Below are 14,932 nucleotides of genomic sequence, written 5' to 3'. Positions count from 1 at the left end.
GTTGCTACAATTGAAAGTGGTTCTAGTTTAGTAGATAAGTATTTGCCATTTTCAAAATTACCCTGCCTTCTAAGTTCTCCCGATGTACGTTACATAGATCTAACACGAGCTAGTTTCTGAATCCTCTGAAATACATAAAATGTGTTATTATTTAGGTACTTAGATACATTCTTAGTTACGTTGAGAAGTCTTTTCGATTCGACTTTACGTTCCAATTCCAGCCTAGTAAGGTAAATGTACGCTCCACCGAACGCTCCGTATCCGTCCGTATCACCGAATTTCTTCTATTGTAGGCTATAAGTCGATTACTTACAGCTGATATTTAGTTGCGTATTTTTTTTCCACAAGTTAAATACTTATCGTTTCCACTATGCCTCAGAGTCGATCATTATGTGCCGCAGTTTGGACGTGGCAACTGATCGTAACGCACCGTCGCAGCCGATTGGCACTTTGTATGGGCAACCTTAAAGAAATCGGTAAGAAGTTACGTATATTTCTTAAGGTCATAAAACCTTTTAAATTTATTTCTGTGTTTCAAAGTATGGTTTTACAGTGTGATTACTTAATTAGTTTGTGTATTTTAGTAAATTTAATGATTTTAGTGCAGTCATGTTATCAGAATTTAAGCTTGATGTGAGTTCGATGATGAGTACAGCAACAATTTGATTGGAAGGTATTATCGAACAGCGTCCGGAATCAGGAAAAGCGTACGTTTTTGAAATTATTTTTCTTTTGGTTGATTACGAACTATTTAGATTAACTACCTAATTTCACAAATAAATTAATGTATTTGTAATTTTATGAGCAATTGCCGAACAACAATAACCTATATAGATTATTATAAAACTGCGTTTGAAATGTTCATGTTTTATGACTTTTTGGCATCAAAATAAGGTTTTTGGTAAGACTATTATCAAACAATAATTTAAGATATTTTACGTCAGTATTAGCAATAACTTTATACATGTACGGTTTTGTAATGGATTCAAGTATTAAATTTAATGATAGATTTGTAGTTATACCATATTTATTACGATATAAATACTATTTTCAAAATCTGTTAGCGAAATAGGTTCCACATATTTTCCATGTTTCGTTCACCGAACGGCCGTTCGGTGAATGGTACCCATGGTATCTGCTACCGAATTCATTTTTGCGTTGGCCATGTTTCTATTCGGCGTTCATTAGAATATCATCCTTATTACGGTAACGGCTAGGTCGATATTTATATGTTTATTTCTTGTGACCGTTATTTAAATGCCAGCGCTTCTCAAACTTTTGACTTACTTATTGGACGCCTGATAATAGTCTCGGAATATGGACAAAAAAACTCAATAAGATAATAACAATAATAAAGCAAGTCACCCTAGGTTAAGTTTTTTATAATGTGTTTATATGTATTTTTATTGTTTTGTAAGTGTTTTTATATTCATATTATAAAAACCCTAGCCTAAGAAGGATGATGAATAAAGAGATAATAAAGCAATAATATTTTATATATCATAAATTGAATACCTACCTACAAGTATGGATTAGTGTAAACCTAATAATAAACAAAATTTTGTATTATAACTGACGAGTTGCATGACATGACAGTGCCTCCAAGTAGCTTAACGACAGGCTTAATTAAAAAAAAACATTTAAAAAGATTTTTTCACTAAAATGACACGTCACGCTTACCATCTTTCTAAAGCTAGAAACGAAGTTTTAAGTTAAAATTTAATAGCGAACTACTAAAGTTTGAGCACCACTCAACACCATATTTTCATACAATTATTTCCTAGTTCGGTAATGCGGCCTCCCTATTCGGTATAATGTGTAAATCACGTTTCTTAGTTCGGTAAATGGTACAAATCAAGGAAACTGAAAAAAATACTTTAAAAATGTTTTTAACATACGTCCAATCATTACAGTAATTTATAGGTATGTTTAAATGAGTACAAATTTATCTACGTTTATATTTTAGTATTGTACATATTCGTATGAAAATACCAGAACTAATTAAAAAAAGAAACGTACGTCCAGGTCTTAAGCGTTCGGTGAAGCGTACTTTTACCTTATATGTATAATTGTATATTCATATGTAGTCATATGGCTACATATGACCTATTGCTATATTGCTACATTACCTACCGTTATTTTAAGTTCATAGAAAACGTAATTGATAACTTGAACTGGCGTTAATAAAATACCCCATAATTTCATAATTCCCTATAACAACGGCAGTAATTGAACTCTTATTACGAGAAAACAGGTCGATATTTTCCCGAGTAAAATCATCAAAGGGAGGTGTACATAAAAATCGATGTCCGTCCCGGGCGCGCTATCGGCTACAACTACATCTCTACCAGAGTACCCCAATCGACAAGGCTTTGGGTGGAGGCCAGAGAGCTTACAAAGAAACAATTTACAAAGTTTTCGATTATGATATTTAACAGACTATTAACGGTGGAGTTTATATAACATCATGTTTATATTTTCAGAAAATTATTAAGTTTCTTATAGTAGGGGCCACTTGCACCGTCCCACTAACCCGGGGTTAACCGGTTAAACCGTTAACCAAGTGTCAAATTGTATTGGTAACCATGGTAACTCCAGGTTTAACCGGTTAATCACTGGTTAGTGGGATGGTGCAAGTGGCCCTAAGAGTAACAAACAACTCCATACGATCAATTGAAACCAAGCACTGTACAAACAGCCACGACGAAAACAACTTTGTCCATGGCCTTTGAATAAAATTTGCTGGCCAACTTTGTAAGAATAATTCTTGAAGATATCTATTTTATAGAAATTAATAAAAACTTTGGAAGGTACATTTAAATCCTCGAACGTTTCAGCAGTTACATAACAGCCCTCCCGATTAATTTACAAAACTGATTTGTGTGTAACGTAGTGTATTTATTTAATTGTAATCGTGTGACCACATCTTCAAGACAAAGTTTGGTTTTGCGAGCCACATTAGGGCATTTCATAATCCGGATAAGAATTGTTGATCGAGTCGCAATCAGTGAGAAATTGTATAAAGGTACATACAGGTTAGCTATCCTATTATGATCTCGGTTTGTGTATTTTGTTATAATTGACATGACACAAAGATAGCTGCCGAAACGTTCGATGATATATAATTGACACGCGAGTGTGCACTCTCGTCGATTGGAGTACACAACCACTACAACATACAGTTCCGTACGTGTGACCCAGTTCACGGTTTTACTCACAAAATTGCATGCATTTTTGACTATCGATTTGAGTTTGACGAACTCCAGGAGGACTGAGAACTGCCAATTGCAAGGTTCCAGTCAAAGCAATTAACAAGCAAAATGGGTTTTTACAAACCGAAATGATTGTGTTCTTTTATTAAAACTAGAATTGGATTTTACAAACAAAAGAGAGTTCATGCAGCGTTTATTTTAGAGATGACATGAAAAGGATTGCCTTTTCCGCGCTCTGGCAAAATGACTGTGCAAAGAAACAACTAATTAAATACGATAGTTGTCCCTACATAAGTTAATTTAGATTAGGTATTAGGACACATATATATTGTTTCATTAAAAATCAACAAGTGAATCGCTGGCACATTGAGTAAAAGTATATCTTTTTGTAGGTACCTAATGTTACATAAGTGTGCTACTAATTAAGAGTTTTATGACCTAACTGTTATTTAATTTCCTCAAAATGTTTGGCAAAAAATATCTTGTTCAAAAACATAACAAATTTAACTATATATAGGTATTTTTATCGTTTTAATGATTTAATCAAACTCCTTTAATGGAGTTAATTTAAGGAACTTATTTTTTGTTTAGACGTTTTGTTACATTTTACTTTAAACCACGTCAAAATCACATCTAAATTCCAAGTATTTGGTAGGAAAACTTGCAGAAGTTGCTCAAAGTTTGCAACTGGCAAGTTACCCGGCGTAGCGTTCGAGACACAAAGTTCAATCGGGTGAATTTAGCCGATCAACAATACAAGATTTGTATCAGATTAAACCGTAGACAAAGTGAGGCTTACAAGTTTAAGAATATCAACTATTTATATTATGTTCAGTAATTAAAAAATGGAAAGGAAGGATAGGCCTTTGCCCAGCAGTGGGCCACTCTAGGCTCATATAAATAAATAAATAAAAATTTAAAAATATAAGTGTGGCTACGGGCCCGTTTACAAATTAGATTAATGTTTATTGGGACTTCATACATGTGCCACTAAACGCAAGTAGCAAATGTATAAACTCGCAATAAATTCTAATAAATGTGAAGCCCAGCCAGACATATCCCGCAACCACACTTACCCGCATTGGACTTACCTAAGCTAATTAGTCTCAAACTAAGCCAAATTCTGCAAGAAAACCACCACGTAACTAACTCGCCAACCGTCGAAGTTAAGTGCTAAGGTGGTAACGAGATTTTTTACCGAAGTTTCCTGAAGTCCTCAGAACTACTTATTTACCGAACTTTTCTGGAAAATTGCGCTATATTTTGAGTCATAAGGCGTGAAAGTGTGTTTTTTGTGAGTAAACTCGTTCAAATAACTGCGAAATCCACGAGCATAATATTTGGAAAAAGTTTTTTTTTCTGTATGAATATTAGACATAAATATTTAACATTTTATATTACTCTTATCGGCTGGTGACGTTCTGGTTTATGTTGTTAATTTTTGGATATAGGTACCTACATATATCTCGATAACTATTGTTTTATTTAGGTCGTGTCAAATTTGGACGAATAAGTAGATCGCAATTGCGCATTGTATTTTATTTTCCCATAGTTTTGGCTGTGAACCAATTTTTCTACATCACAATACACCGCATGCAACGCAATTTCAAATGAATTTTCTTGCACTCAAAACAAAATCTTAATTTACTAAGAGCTGAACAAAAGGAATTTAAGTATTCTAAGTATTTCTGTTTTCACAATGAGAAAAAACAATATTAAATGTTTAACAAAGTAAATCTTATTTATCAATTTAAGGTTATACCAAGTATTTTACCGATATAGTTATACCGATGCGCACGATAGGTGTAGCTTTCAAATGGTTAAAAGTGTTAAAACGTCATTTTGTTGGTACCAACAGCAACGCTTTTGGGAGACCAAATGTGGACCTTATTTATCTTTGCATTAAGATTTACGAATTATCAGTTATCTATTAGTGTACATATACGATAGTATGCAGTTTACTATATCTGATAGAAAAGCAGACAGACACTTGTTTTACGGTTTCCAATATTCTCGTATTCCGGCCAGGAATCGTAAAGCTCCGTGACAATATTGCACATATTGCAACTGTTAACGGTAGCAATTCTGCTTACTCTTCGCATCATAGAAATATAACATAGTAGAAAAATCACCTACTTCGATTTTTGTAGTGTAACATTATTCAAATCGACGCCCAGCACCTGACGTTCGCGTTGTTTCACCTACATTTTATTTTAAAATTACGTTGCTCCGCCACGATCGCCGCCCTTTGCTGACTATACAGAAATGTAACTACAATCGCTTACCGACGCTTGCTCATGTGCCGTCGGAAAGTTTCAAAAATCGCGAAATTTCCACATGGAAAATTTCGTAAGTTTCACTTGTTTCCTGTGAAATTTCCGTTTTTCCGCAACTTGCACATTTGGGTGCCTAGCCAAGATGCCAATCGTTTGCGCCGTAGCGAACGAAATGCTAAATGTCTGTCTGTCGCACTATTTAAAAAAAAAACATTTATAACAAGCTATTTATTTGGCTCATATCTGTACCTACATTATTTACATTTCAAGTAATTTAACATTAGAAAATGTAATAAATATAGAATTAAAATAGTATTTTATACAATTGCCTAAGTAAGGTACGAGATTGAAAAGCTTCATTAGGTATATCACTATTGCATACAATACTTTTTCTACGAGTTAACTAAAATCACGGAAGAAAGAATGAGCGCGCCGCACTCTGACAATATAATACTTTAAACTAGTAGAATCATATTATTATAGGTAAACAAACCAAAAGTATACAGCTAAGATACGCGAGCACGAGCAGCCGCGATACCTTCATACTCGTACGCTCCCCGGCCGCGGCCCGGTAAACGACACCTTCTCGTAACCCATGAAGTCCAGAAGCACTACCACCAGTTTTAACATTGACATATTCACTCACGTTTAAGTAACTTACTTTCTATGCATCTCGCTCGTACTCGCATATTAGTGCAAGCGAGATGTATAGAAAGTAATTTACGTAAACGCGAGTTAATCTGTCAATGTCAAAACTGGTGGTAGCCGTACTGGTACTTGCTCCTTGCTAAATTCAATTTTTAAACAGTTTTTTTCTCGATTTTAGCCACCGTAGCCTATGGAGACTAGCAAGTAACGCAAAACGGTTTTCGTATTCTATGGATGTTCCTATATTAAGGGTGTCACATACGCGCTTCTGACTTATAAAGCAATTGTTCCTACAATACAACCTAAAATAAGTAATTAATTTGAGCTATGGTTTTGTTTCGTCCTCTTGACCGCGGTGAGTTGTGATTGGTCAATTTCATTATAGTTGACTAAACTGTATCGAAATGAATATTATAGTTGAGTTGGGAGCCCATACATTAAAAGTACCCAAATACAGTTTGGTATACGAAATCTTAATTCAGGAATTAGACAGTCGACAAGTAGTAAAATGACATTTAAATATGGAAGAGTGACAGTAATAGAGACGCTCGACTCAAGCTTGGTTTCCGGTTAAAGCAGAGCATCTGCATGCTGTGTACAATGGCATTTTGTATGGGAAGAGTGAAGCATTTTATAGAAAACAGAGGGCCTACCGCGACGTGTTGGCTCCCTGTCACATTTACGTACGAATTTACAAGTGCGACAAATAGGCAACACGTCGAACGTGGTTCGCGGTAGGCCCTTTGAGACCAAGGCCGGACGTGAAAATCGCGGTCGGACAAAAACCACGAATCTATGAGAAGGCGATGAATAGGGTTTCAGTTCTTTGTCGCGAAACAGAGTCGAGAAACTAAACACGTAAAATATGCAGATCAGGATCAGGCCCACAGTCGTGCGCAAATACATCATGTCGTGATTCTCGAATCACGATGTGTTTTGGTCAATCAATGCGTCATAAACTTGAAATGAAACCTTTGTATGGTCTGAAAGTCTGTCTGAAACGAGTAGCTAGTAAGCGGTGGGAATGAGTCTGCTGTCGGTAGTTTTCCGCTTTGCAATTTTTGCTTTCAATGCAGCCAGCTTTATGCAACGTTTTCAGCAGAGCTGCGAGATATTCCTCGTGATAAATAACTTCGATATTGTACTTGGTAGTTATAATCGTGCTCTGCGGTTTCAAGAGCAATTGCATAGGAAAATGGTACCCTATTTCATTTTATTAATTTAAATATTATTATTATTAAATTGTTACTGATACTTAATCTAATTGCTGTATGTTTAAGTCAGACCTGTCCTAAGGCCCTCCACAAACATCGTCGATTATCGCAAGCGATTTATGATACATTGCTGCATTTGGTCGATCGATCGAATTCGTCGCACCTAAGTGGACGGCAATGTATCGATGTAATGACGCAAACCTCATGCAATTATGAGGTTTGTGAAGGCCCTAATCTAACCAATTAAATAGGTAGATCTTGATTATAATGTCTAAACTACTTGTACCTACATATAGTTAGTTATGTGACCTGATAGATAAATAAAGCAGAACGATATAGAACTAAAACTAGTATATAGGTACCTACTTACTGTATTTTTCATTATAGCTTGGTGCGTAAGACAGTCGACATCTCAGTACCAACAACTTGTAACGATTAAACACAAAGCTATGACAAGTTAGTATTTATCTAACTAAGGCAAAACCTTGTATTTTTCACACTTACCAAGGGACCCCATTGCCAGTAAGGCCACACTTAAAAAATTTAATCCCGGAGAAGGAGGGGGTGGAATAAATAGTCCATCCATTGTTCGGCCGCTCCATGTAACAGGCATAGACAACGGTCTGAGGATGCAAAATAAAAAGAAACCCAGCCGTTTATAGGCAGGGTTGCCAGGCGTCGGGACTTTACTGGCTTGTTGGGATTTTTTGAACCTTTGTCAGATGTAATACATAGTCTAATAAAACATGGTCTTCCATTCCCAGAGTGACACGGGCCTACGTCACAACAACATGGCCGCTATATATAGCGCTATCGCATATTATCATATAGCGCTGTCGCATGATGACGTAGGCCCGTGTCAGTTAGGTGACCTAGGAAAAACGGGAATGGAGTACCAGGCGGAGTATATTATTATACCATGATGTAATAGATGAATAAATATTTTAAGTAAAAATAAATAGTCCATCCATTGTTCGGCCGGTCCATGTAAAAGGCATAGACAACGGTCTGAGGATGCAAATTGAAAAGAAACCCAGCCGTTTATAGGCAGGGTTGCCAGGCGTCGGGACTTTACTGGCTTGTCGAGAATTTTTGAATCTTTGTATCTGACAAGCAATCATTACCCTACAATTTGAAGAGCATCAGTTCGACCTACCTCACTCCACATAGAGACAACAGAAAAACCAATATTACATCAAAAATCTGTCATTTTATCCGGACCTTTCCAATATGTAGTTGGCAACCCTATTTATAGGCGGTCTCATTATTAAGCGCTTTCTCGTTGCCCCGCGAAAATGCCGCTGACGTTTTCATACCCATTCTCCACTTATTTGTTTGCTTATCTTTTAAATGTATCTATTCAATTTAAACCTCAATGGTCTTTCATTTCGGTCGGACGCTGTGGCAGCATTTCGTTTACACTCATTAGGTGCCCATTTTGTTTTTGTAAGGGAATTGGAATCAGCATATTGCGCAGTGCAGTACCCACAACTACCATACACTCTTAGTATTAAATAGCTAACAGTGTCACCTCGTTAAAAATAAATAGTACATTTAGGTAAGAGGTACTTTTAGTCCGGGAAATAGGGCATTGATGGCTTAGTGCGTGAAAAGCCGAGCGAAGAGAGGTGGTTTAGTGACATTTTCCCAGCCGAGATTAGTGTTGTCTTATCAATAAAATACAAGTAACCTATAAAACAAATAGCTATATAGACAAGGGCACTTCACCGGCCTAGGCCGACAACAATGTACGAAAATCCATTTCGGGCACATCGAGAACCATTAAGCCATATGTAGGTACCCCAATAAATAAGAAATTTAAAATCAAAAAGACTAGAGACGGAGTCGCAGGCTATTATGAAGACTAGTTTTGAAATATTTCTCGAATTCTATGTAATTTAAACCGCCACACACATTCCGCGAGATTTAATCTAGATCTACACGAGGCACGAGCACTAACATTTCTGAACACTGCAATAACGAATGTTTTGTCTGTGGCCAGAGCCATAGACGTCCGGCCTTTGTAGCGCACCTGTTATTAAAAACTTGCGCTAGCCACGGGACCGATTCGAACTTTCAAAATCTAATTTGATTTGACATTACACACAGTGCTTATACGTAAAGGCCCCAGTACACAATGGGCCATCGCCGGCCACTCCAAGGGACGCAGCCATGCGGTAGAATGAGATAGCAATATCACTTGCTCCCTCTAATGCATAAATGCCTTTAGGCGTCGCTGTCTATACTTTTTTCCAAAATCTGTAACTGCCAGTCTGCCTCTAATCCTCTATATCGCTGTCACATATTCGAGCGACAGAGAAGCAGATAACGTTTTACGATGTTGACGGTAGGCCCTCTGAGCTTATGAAAGGCCTCCTAAGACCATATTCACATTGCAGCACTGGCCCAGGTAGCTACCCTCAACTTACCCATTAAAAAAAACATCGTGTAGGCATTGGTGCACGCTAGGTGCACTGCGATGTCAAATCCAATTCAGATTTTCTAAAGTGTAATACCTGCTCGGAATATTTCTTTTTCGTTATTCAAATTCGTATTTATGTTGGTAGCTGCTCCGTATATTTTGTCGCTTTTGGTGGCTGGTCCGGTTCGCTTTTCTGATTTTGATGGATGGTTGTGTTTATGGTTGAATATGCAGTTTCTCCTTTGTTTTTTTTAAACAGCGGTGCCGCGTGTTGCTGCATTCGTAAATAAACTTTGCAGGCTGGTGGCGCCTGTATTTATTTAATATATTTCGGTTGTATTTATTATTCGCAATTTATATATTAAAAAGAACTATAAAAGAAAGGGGGTCTATTTGACACGAGAATTTCCGCCCGTCAGAATGACTGTGATGCCCTGTTAAGTGGTCATGGGAAAAATAGTAAAAGTACACACACACATACCTACATTAAGTACCTCAACAAATACATACGAAATAGTGAAGCGTACTACTGAGTCTGAACCCCTTTGTTATCTATTTTTTATTAATATTTTTTGTATGCACTTGTTTGTATTTTTTTGTTTGTTTATATGTGTGTATTTGAGCAAACAAATAAATAGTTTATCTATCAATATAATACTTGATACAGTATATACCTTCCGTCCAGCAGGGGAGGCAGGTACAGATCGTGGTTTTCAATTCATTCACTTGCCTTACATTCTTCGTGCATTATTTTTTTGATTTAGGGTATAGTTCTCTGAAATGTACAGGAGTTATTAAAAAGGCTTTTATAGACAACAAATTTTATTTACAAGATTTTAATATTTTATGATGACACTTGTGTTACTTGCTAGTGCTTGCAACATTAAAGATCAAAAGTAATATTAAATGTTGAAATACATAATTTAATTTAGCCTTAATAAATAACTAGCCTGGTAATATACATAACTATATCGTGAGCTAATTTTACCATACACAGTCGAGTAAATATTACACTACTATTTTCTTAATAAGTTGCATTTTTCAAAAGTTTATCTAGATGGCGTTACTTTCGGAAGGTATCTGCGGCTCAAGAGAGGTTCCCTCCTCACACTGTATCAGTCTTGTACAGTTGTCCCATCAGATATATCGGACCGGCCAAAATGCTCAGAAATAACTGAACAAGCACTTACACGTTTTTACAGGCTTTGTTCAGATATTTGTGAACACTTTGACCGCCCCGATGTATATGAGGGCGACTGTACGATGCTTGAACTTCGCCTATGTTATAACCAGGCATCGGAGTTTTTGTCGCATGGTAAGACTAATAGCAAGCTATGGAGTCGACATTTGCCATAAATGTAAACTCTTATTCATACTCATACTCATTTATTTAATTTATCTTAAAATGCCTTTAGAGCGGTCGGTCGTGTATATTATCTTAGTCGAATTATATATAAAAATATTTTATTATTACATTATGAATTCATAACTTCAACTATTTTAACATACAACTATACAAACTACATCGCTGCGAAAGACCTAATGTCATGTAGGTACTGACCGCTGATAAAATTGATTAGTATTTATCATATGTCAATCACTGGTGATTGCAAACGTAGTAGTTATTTATATCTGTAAGTGGTAAATACGTTGTGGATTATTCCATAATTAATTATTATGCCTAACCCAGAAATAGCTGCAATTTTGGCATGGATAGAGCCATACAACGATTTACAATATGACTATGAAAAATCTGCTAGTGTGCTTGAGTTGTGAAGTACAACTCACCCAATTGAAACATAAATTTATTTTAAAACATATCAACAGTATTCTTCATCAAACGAAATCCACTGGAACTTCAATATACACGACCGACCGCTCTAAAGGCATTTTAAGATAAATTAAATAAATGAGTATGAGTATGAATAAGAGTTTACATTTATGGCAAATGTCGACTCCATATAGGGTTGCCATCCGTCCGGGTTTCCCCGGATTTGTCCTAGTTTAGAGGGCGTCCGGGGAGCGTCCGGGCGGGGTTTCATTTGTAGTCCGGGTTTAAAAATTTCAAGTCTTCGACCGCCGCCGGGCGACGCAACAAGGCCGCCGTGCCGTGCCGCGTCGCGTCGCGATCAACCGACGAACCGACTCGCTACCGTCCCTTACCCCCACCCCACCCCTCACGTCGCAGTTGCCACGATTCGCACTTCGACTTCGCCGCGCCGCAGTGAGTCGCAAGACGGTTAAGAGTGCAGACGTCGTTACATTAAAGCGCGTTCGTATGGTAAGTAAACTTGAGCTTGTGTGTATTCTGTTTTACAATATGCATTTAATTATATCTCGCAGTTATGATTCTGTACAGTTGAGTGACCCCCGCCGGCCCTGCCCCCTGCTTATCTGAATATTGTAAATGCTATAATTATTATTATACTTAGTTCTTATTTTACATTTTTACTGCAAGTTTCCTTTATCCTTTTTCAGACTGGATACTAAAATGCCAAAGCGTAAATGCATATTTAACAACGATTTACAAACCCAGTTTCCGATGTTAAAAAAAGGAAAATATGATTGGGAAGTGTTTTGTACCGTTTGTTCCACGAGTATTTCAATCGGAAACAAGGGCGTTACAGACATAAATGAGCATTTAAGAACTCAAAAACACAACACAAATTTGAAAAATCAAGCAGGTACTTCAAATATAGTAACATATTTTGTGAGATCGACAGCGGAGGACCTACTAATTCCGGCAGCAGAAGGCGCGCTGGTTTACCATACTGTAAGCCATCATATGTCTTTCAACTCATTGGACTGCACTTGTGCTCTGAACCGCGAAATATTTTCGGGGTCAGACACAGCGAAAAAAGTTACATGTAATCGAACAAAAGCAACTGCAATAGCCACCGGAGTGCTTAGCCCGTTGTCGGTTGATGAACTTATGAGAGATTTACAAGATGTACCATTCATCAGCGTGGCTACTGATGCTAGTAATCACGGAAGCACAAAATTATTCCCGTTGATTATTCAATATTTTGACGTAAAAAAAAACGGAATCACAACAAAGGTGCTCGAAATTGAAAACACGAAAAACGAAACATCTGACACAATTACTGAACTGATAATAACACAACTTCGCCAGCATGATCTCTTGCCTAAATGTATCGCTTTTTCTGGAGATAATTGTAATACAAATTTCGGTGGAATGGAACGACATGGAACCAACAATGTTTTCCACAAGCTGAGAGAAAATGTGAACCCAAACATGGTCGGTGTGGGATGCTCTGCACATGTCATTAACAACGCAGTGCACCACGGATGTGATTTACTGCCGATTGACATTGAATCCATCATATTAAAAATTTATAATTTTTTTGCCACTTACACAGTACGAACCGAAGCTCTTAAAGAATTCTGTGACACAGCTGAGGTGGAATATAAACAGCTTCTATATCATTCCAAGACGCGATGGCTAAGCCTGTTTCCAGCCATCGAGCGACTTCTGAAGCTCTACCGCCCATTAAAGGATTATTTTGAAGGCCTAGAAAGGCCACCTGTTTTAATAAAACAGTTTTTTGAAAATCCACTCTCGGAGGCATACTTGTTTCTCATACACTCAATTATGCACACCGTTCACTCAAAAATAGAGAAATTAGAGAAAAGTGATAATTCAGTCCTTGAAACCAGAAGCATACTTGCATCAATCACAAAAAGCTTAGATGACCGAATTAAGGAAAGTTTCGTGCCGTTGAATGTTCAGAGTATAATAAATAGAGAAGATGAAAACACGAAAAAAGAGTTTAAAAAATGTTCGCTGGATTTCTACAAGGAAATGAAATCGTACATCGAAGAATGGATGAAACCGTTAAAACAATTTGAGAAGTTTGACTGGATGTGTTTGGCGAAAATGAATAACAACACTGAATGGACTCTTATCGAAGACACTGTTCTTTATTTAAAAGACAAAAACATCGATATTGACGACACAAAATTAATTGATGAGTGGGCGAATTTAAAGGCTTTTAGCCAAAACCTAACTGAAAAAGATAGGCTTTTAAACTCAAATCAACTTTGGGTACAATTTTTTAAAACGCCTAATGCGAATTTATATTCGGAATTGTTGAAAATAGCACAGTATTTTTTTTGTATTCCGGCTCATAATGCCAACGTGGAGAGAGTATTCTCATTAATTACACAATAATGGACGAAAGAAAGAAATTTACTAAGCGTAGAAACAATCTCGACTGTAACTAAAATTAAATTCAATTTCCAAGATTACAGCTGCATTGATTTTTACAAATTCCTTTTAAAAAGGGAAGATATACTAAAAGCTATCGGAAAAAGTGACAAATACAAAAAACCTGAAAAGTAAAAAAAAATCAAGAGGCTGAGGAAAACGCTTTAAAGTATTTAATTAAAAATATATACGTGCAATAATTTCTTTTACATTTACGTTGTTAGAGATTATTAGTTACGTAAAAGAAATTTAAAATATGGCTGTTGATTAAAGTTTTAAGGTGATATTAGTATATTACAAGAGTTATTTAGAAAAATAAAAAATGCAAGACTGAAAACAACACTGTTTAAGTCTAAGAAGATTTTTTTATGTTTGGTTATTTTATATCTTGTTTTAAGAAATAAATAACCTTAAAACTTTTAAAAGGTTTAGGTTTTGTTTGCGTAAGATTTAAGAACACTAAACTAAAATTTCAAATATGTTAAGGGACTTTTTTGTTGTTAACTTATGGCTGCTGATGAAAACTTTAGAGAATTATTATTGAGTTAAAACTTCAAGATTTGTAAGATTTTTTAATACTAAAATGATCTCAGTATTTTTAAGATTTTTTTGTAAAAAAAAAATAAGTAGAAAGTGGGTAAATATTTTAATAAGGTTTGGTTTTTATAACAGAGTAAGTAACTATAATAATTTGTGTTATTTAAGTATAAAAAACCAAACTGACTATTAAAACAATTTGTGACAAACTGTAAGAAGATTTTATTATGTTACTTTTAAAATGATGATAAAAGATGATTAGACTTAATTTTAATGCCTTTAAAAATAAATAAAAAGTTGATTTATGACATTTTAAACCATTTTTTATTATATTGATTAAGTTTTAAAAAAAACTGTTGAAATGTCCGGGTTCTGGGCTCCAAAATCCGGGGTTT

At 36.0% G+C, this 14,932-nt stretch overlaps 2 long non-coding RNA genes across 2 annotated transcripts in view; one reads left to right on the top strand and one right to left on the bottom strand.

Moving 5' to 3' along the window:
- The window catches only part of LOC134799486 (uncharacterized), a 458,421-nt gene extending 443,620 nt beyond the window's left edge, over positions 1-14,801 (top strand). Inside the window, exon 3 of the long non-coding RNA XR_010145418.1 lies at positions 14,792-14,801. This is a non-coding gene — a long non-coding RNA (uncharacterized LOC134799486). The remainder of the gene's footprint in view (positions 1-14,791) is intronic.
- Positions 1-14,932, bottom strand: part of LOC134799485 (uncharacterized) — a 386,600-nt gene that overhangs the window by 61,483 nt on the left and 310,185 nt on the right. The gene's annotated exons all lie outside the window — the stretch shown is intronic.

The sequence above is a fragment of the Cydia splendana genome, chromosome 18, assembly GCF_910591565.1.
Source record: "Cydia splendana chromosome 18, ilCydSple1.2, whole genome shotgun sequence".
In the NCBI taxonomy this organism is placed as follows: Eukaryota; Metazoa; Arthropoda; class Insecta; order Lepidoptera; family Tortricidae; genus Cydia; species Cydia splendana.
This window is presented reverse-complemented; position numbering and strand designations above follow the sequence as displayed.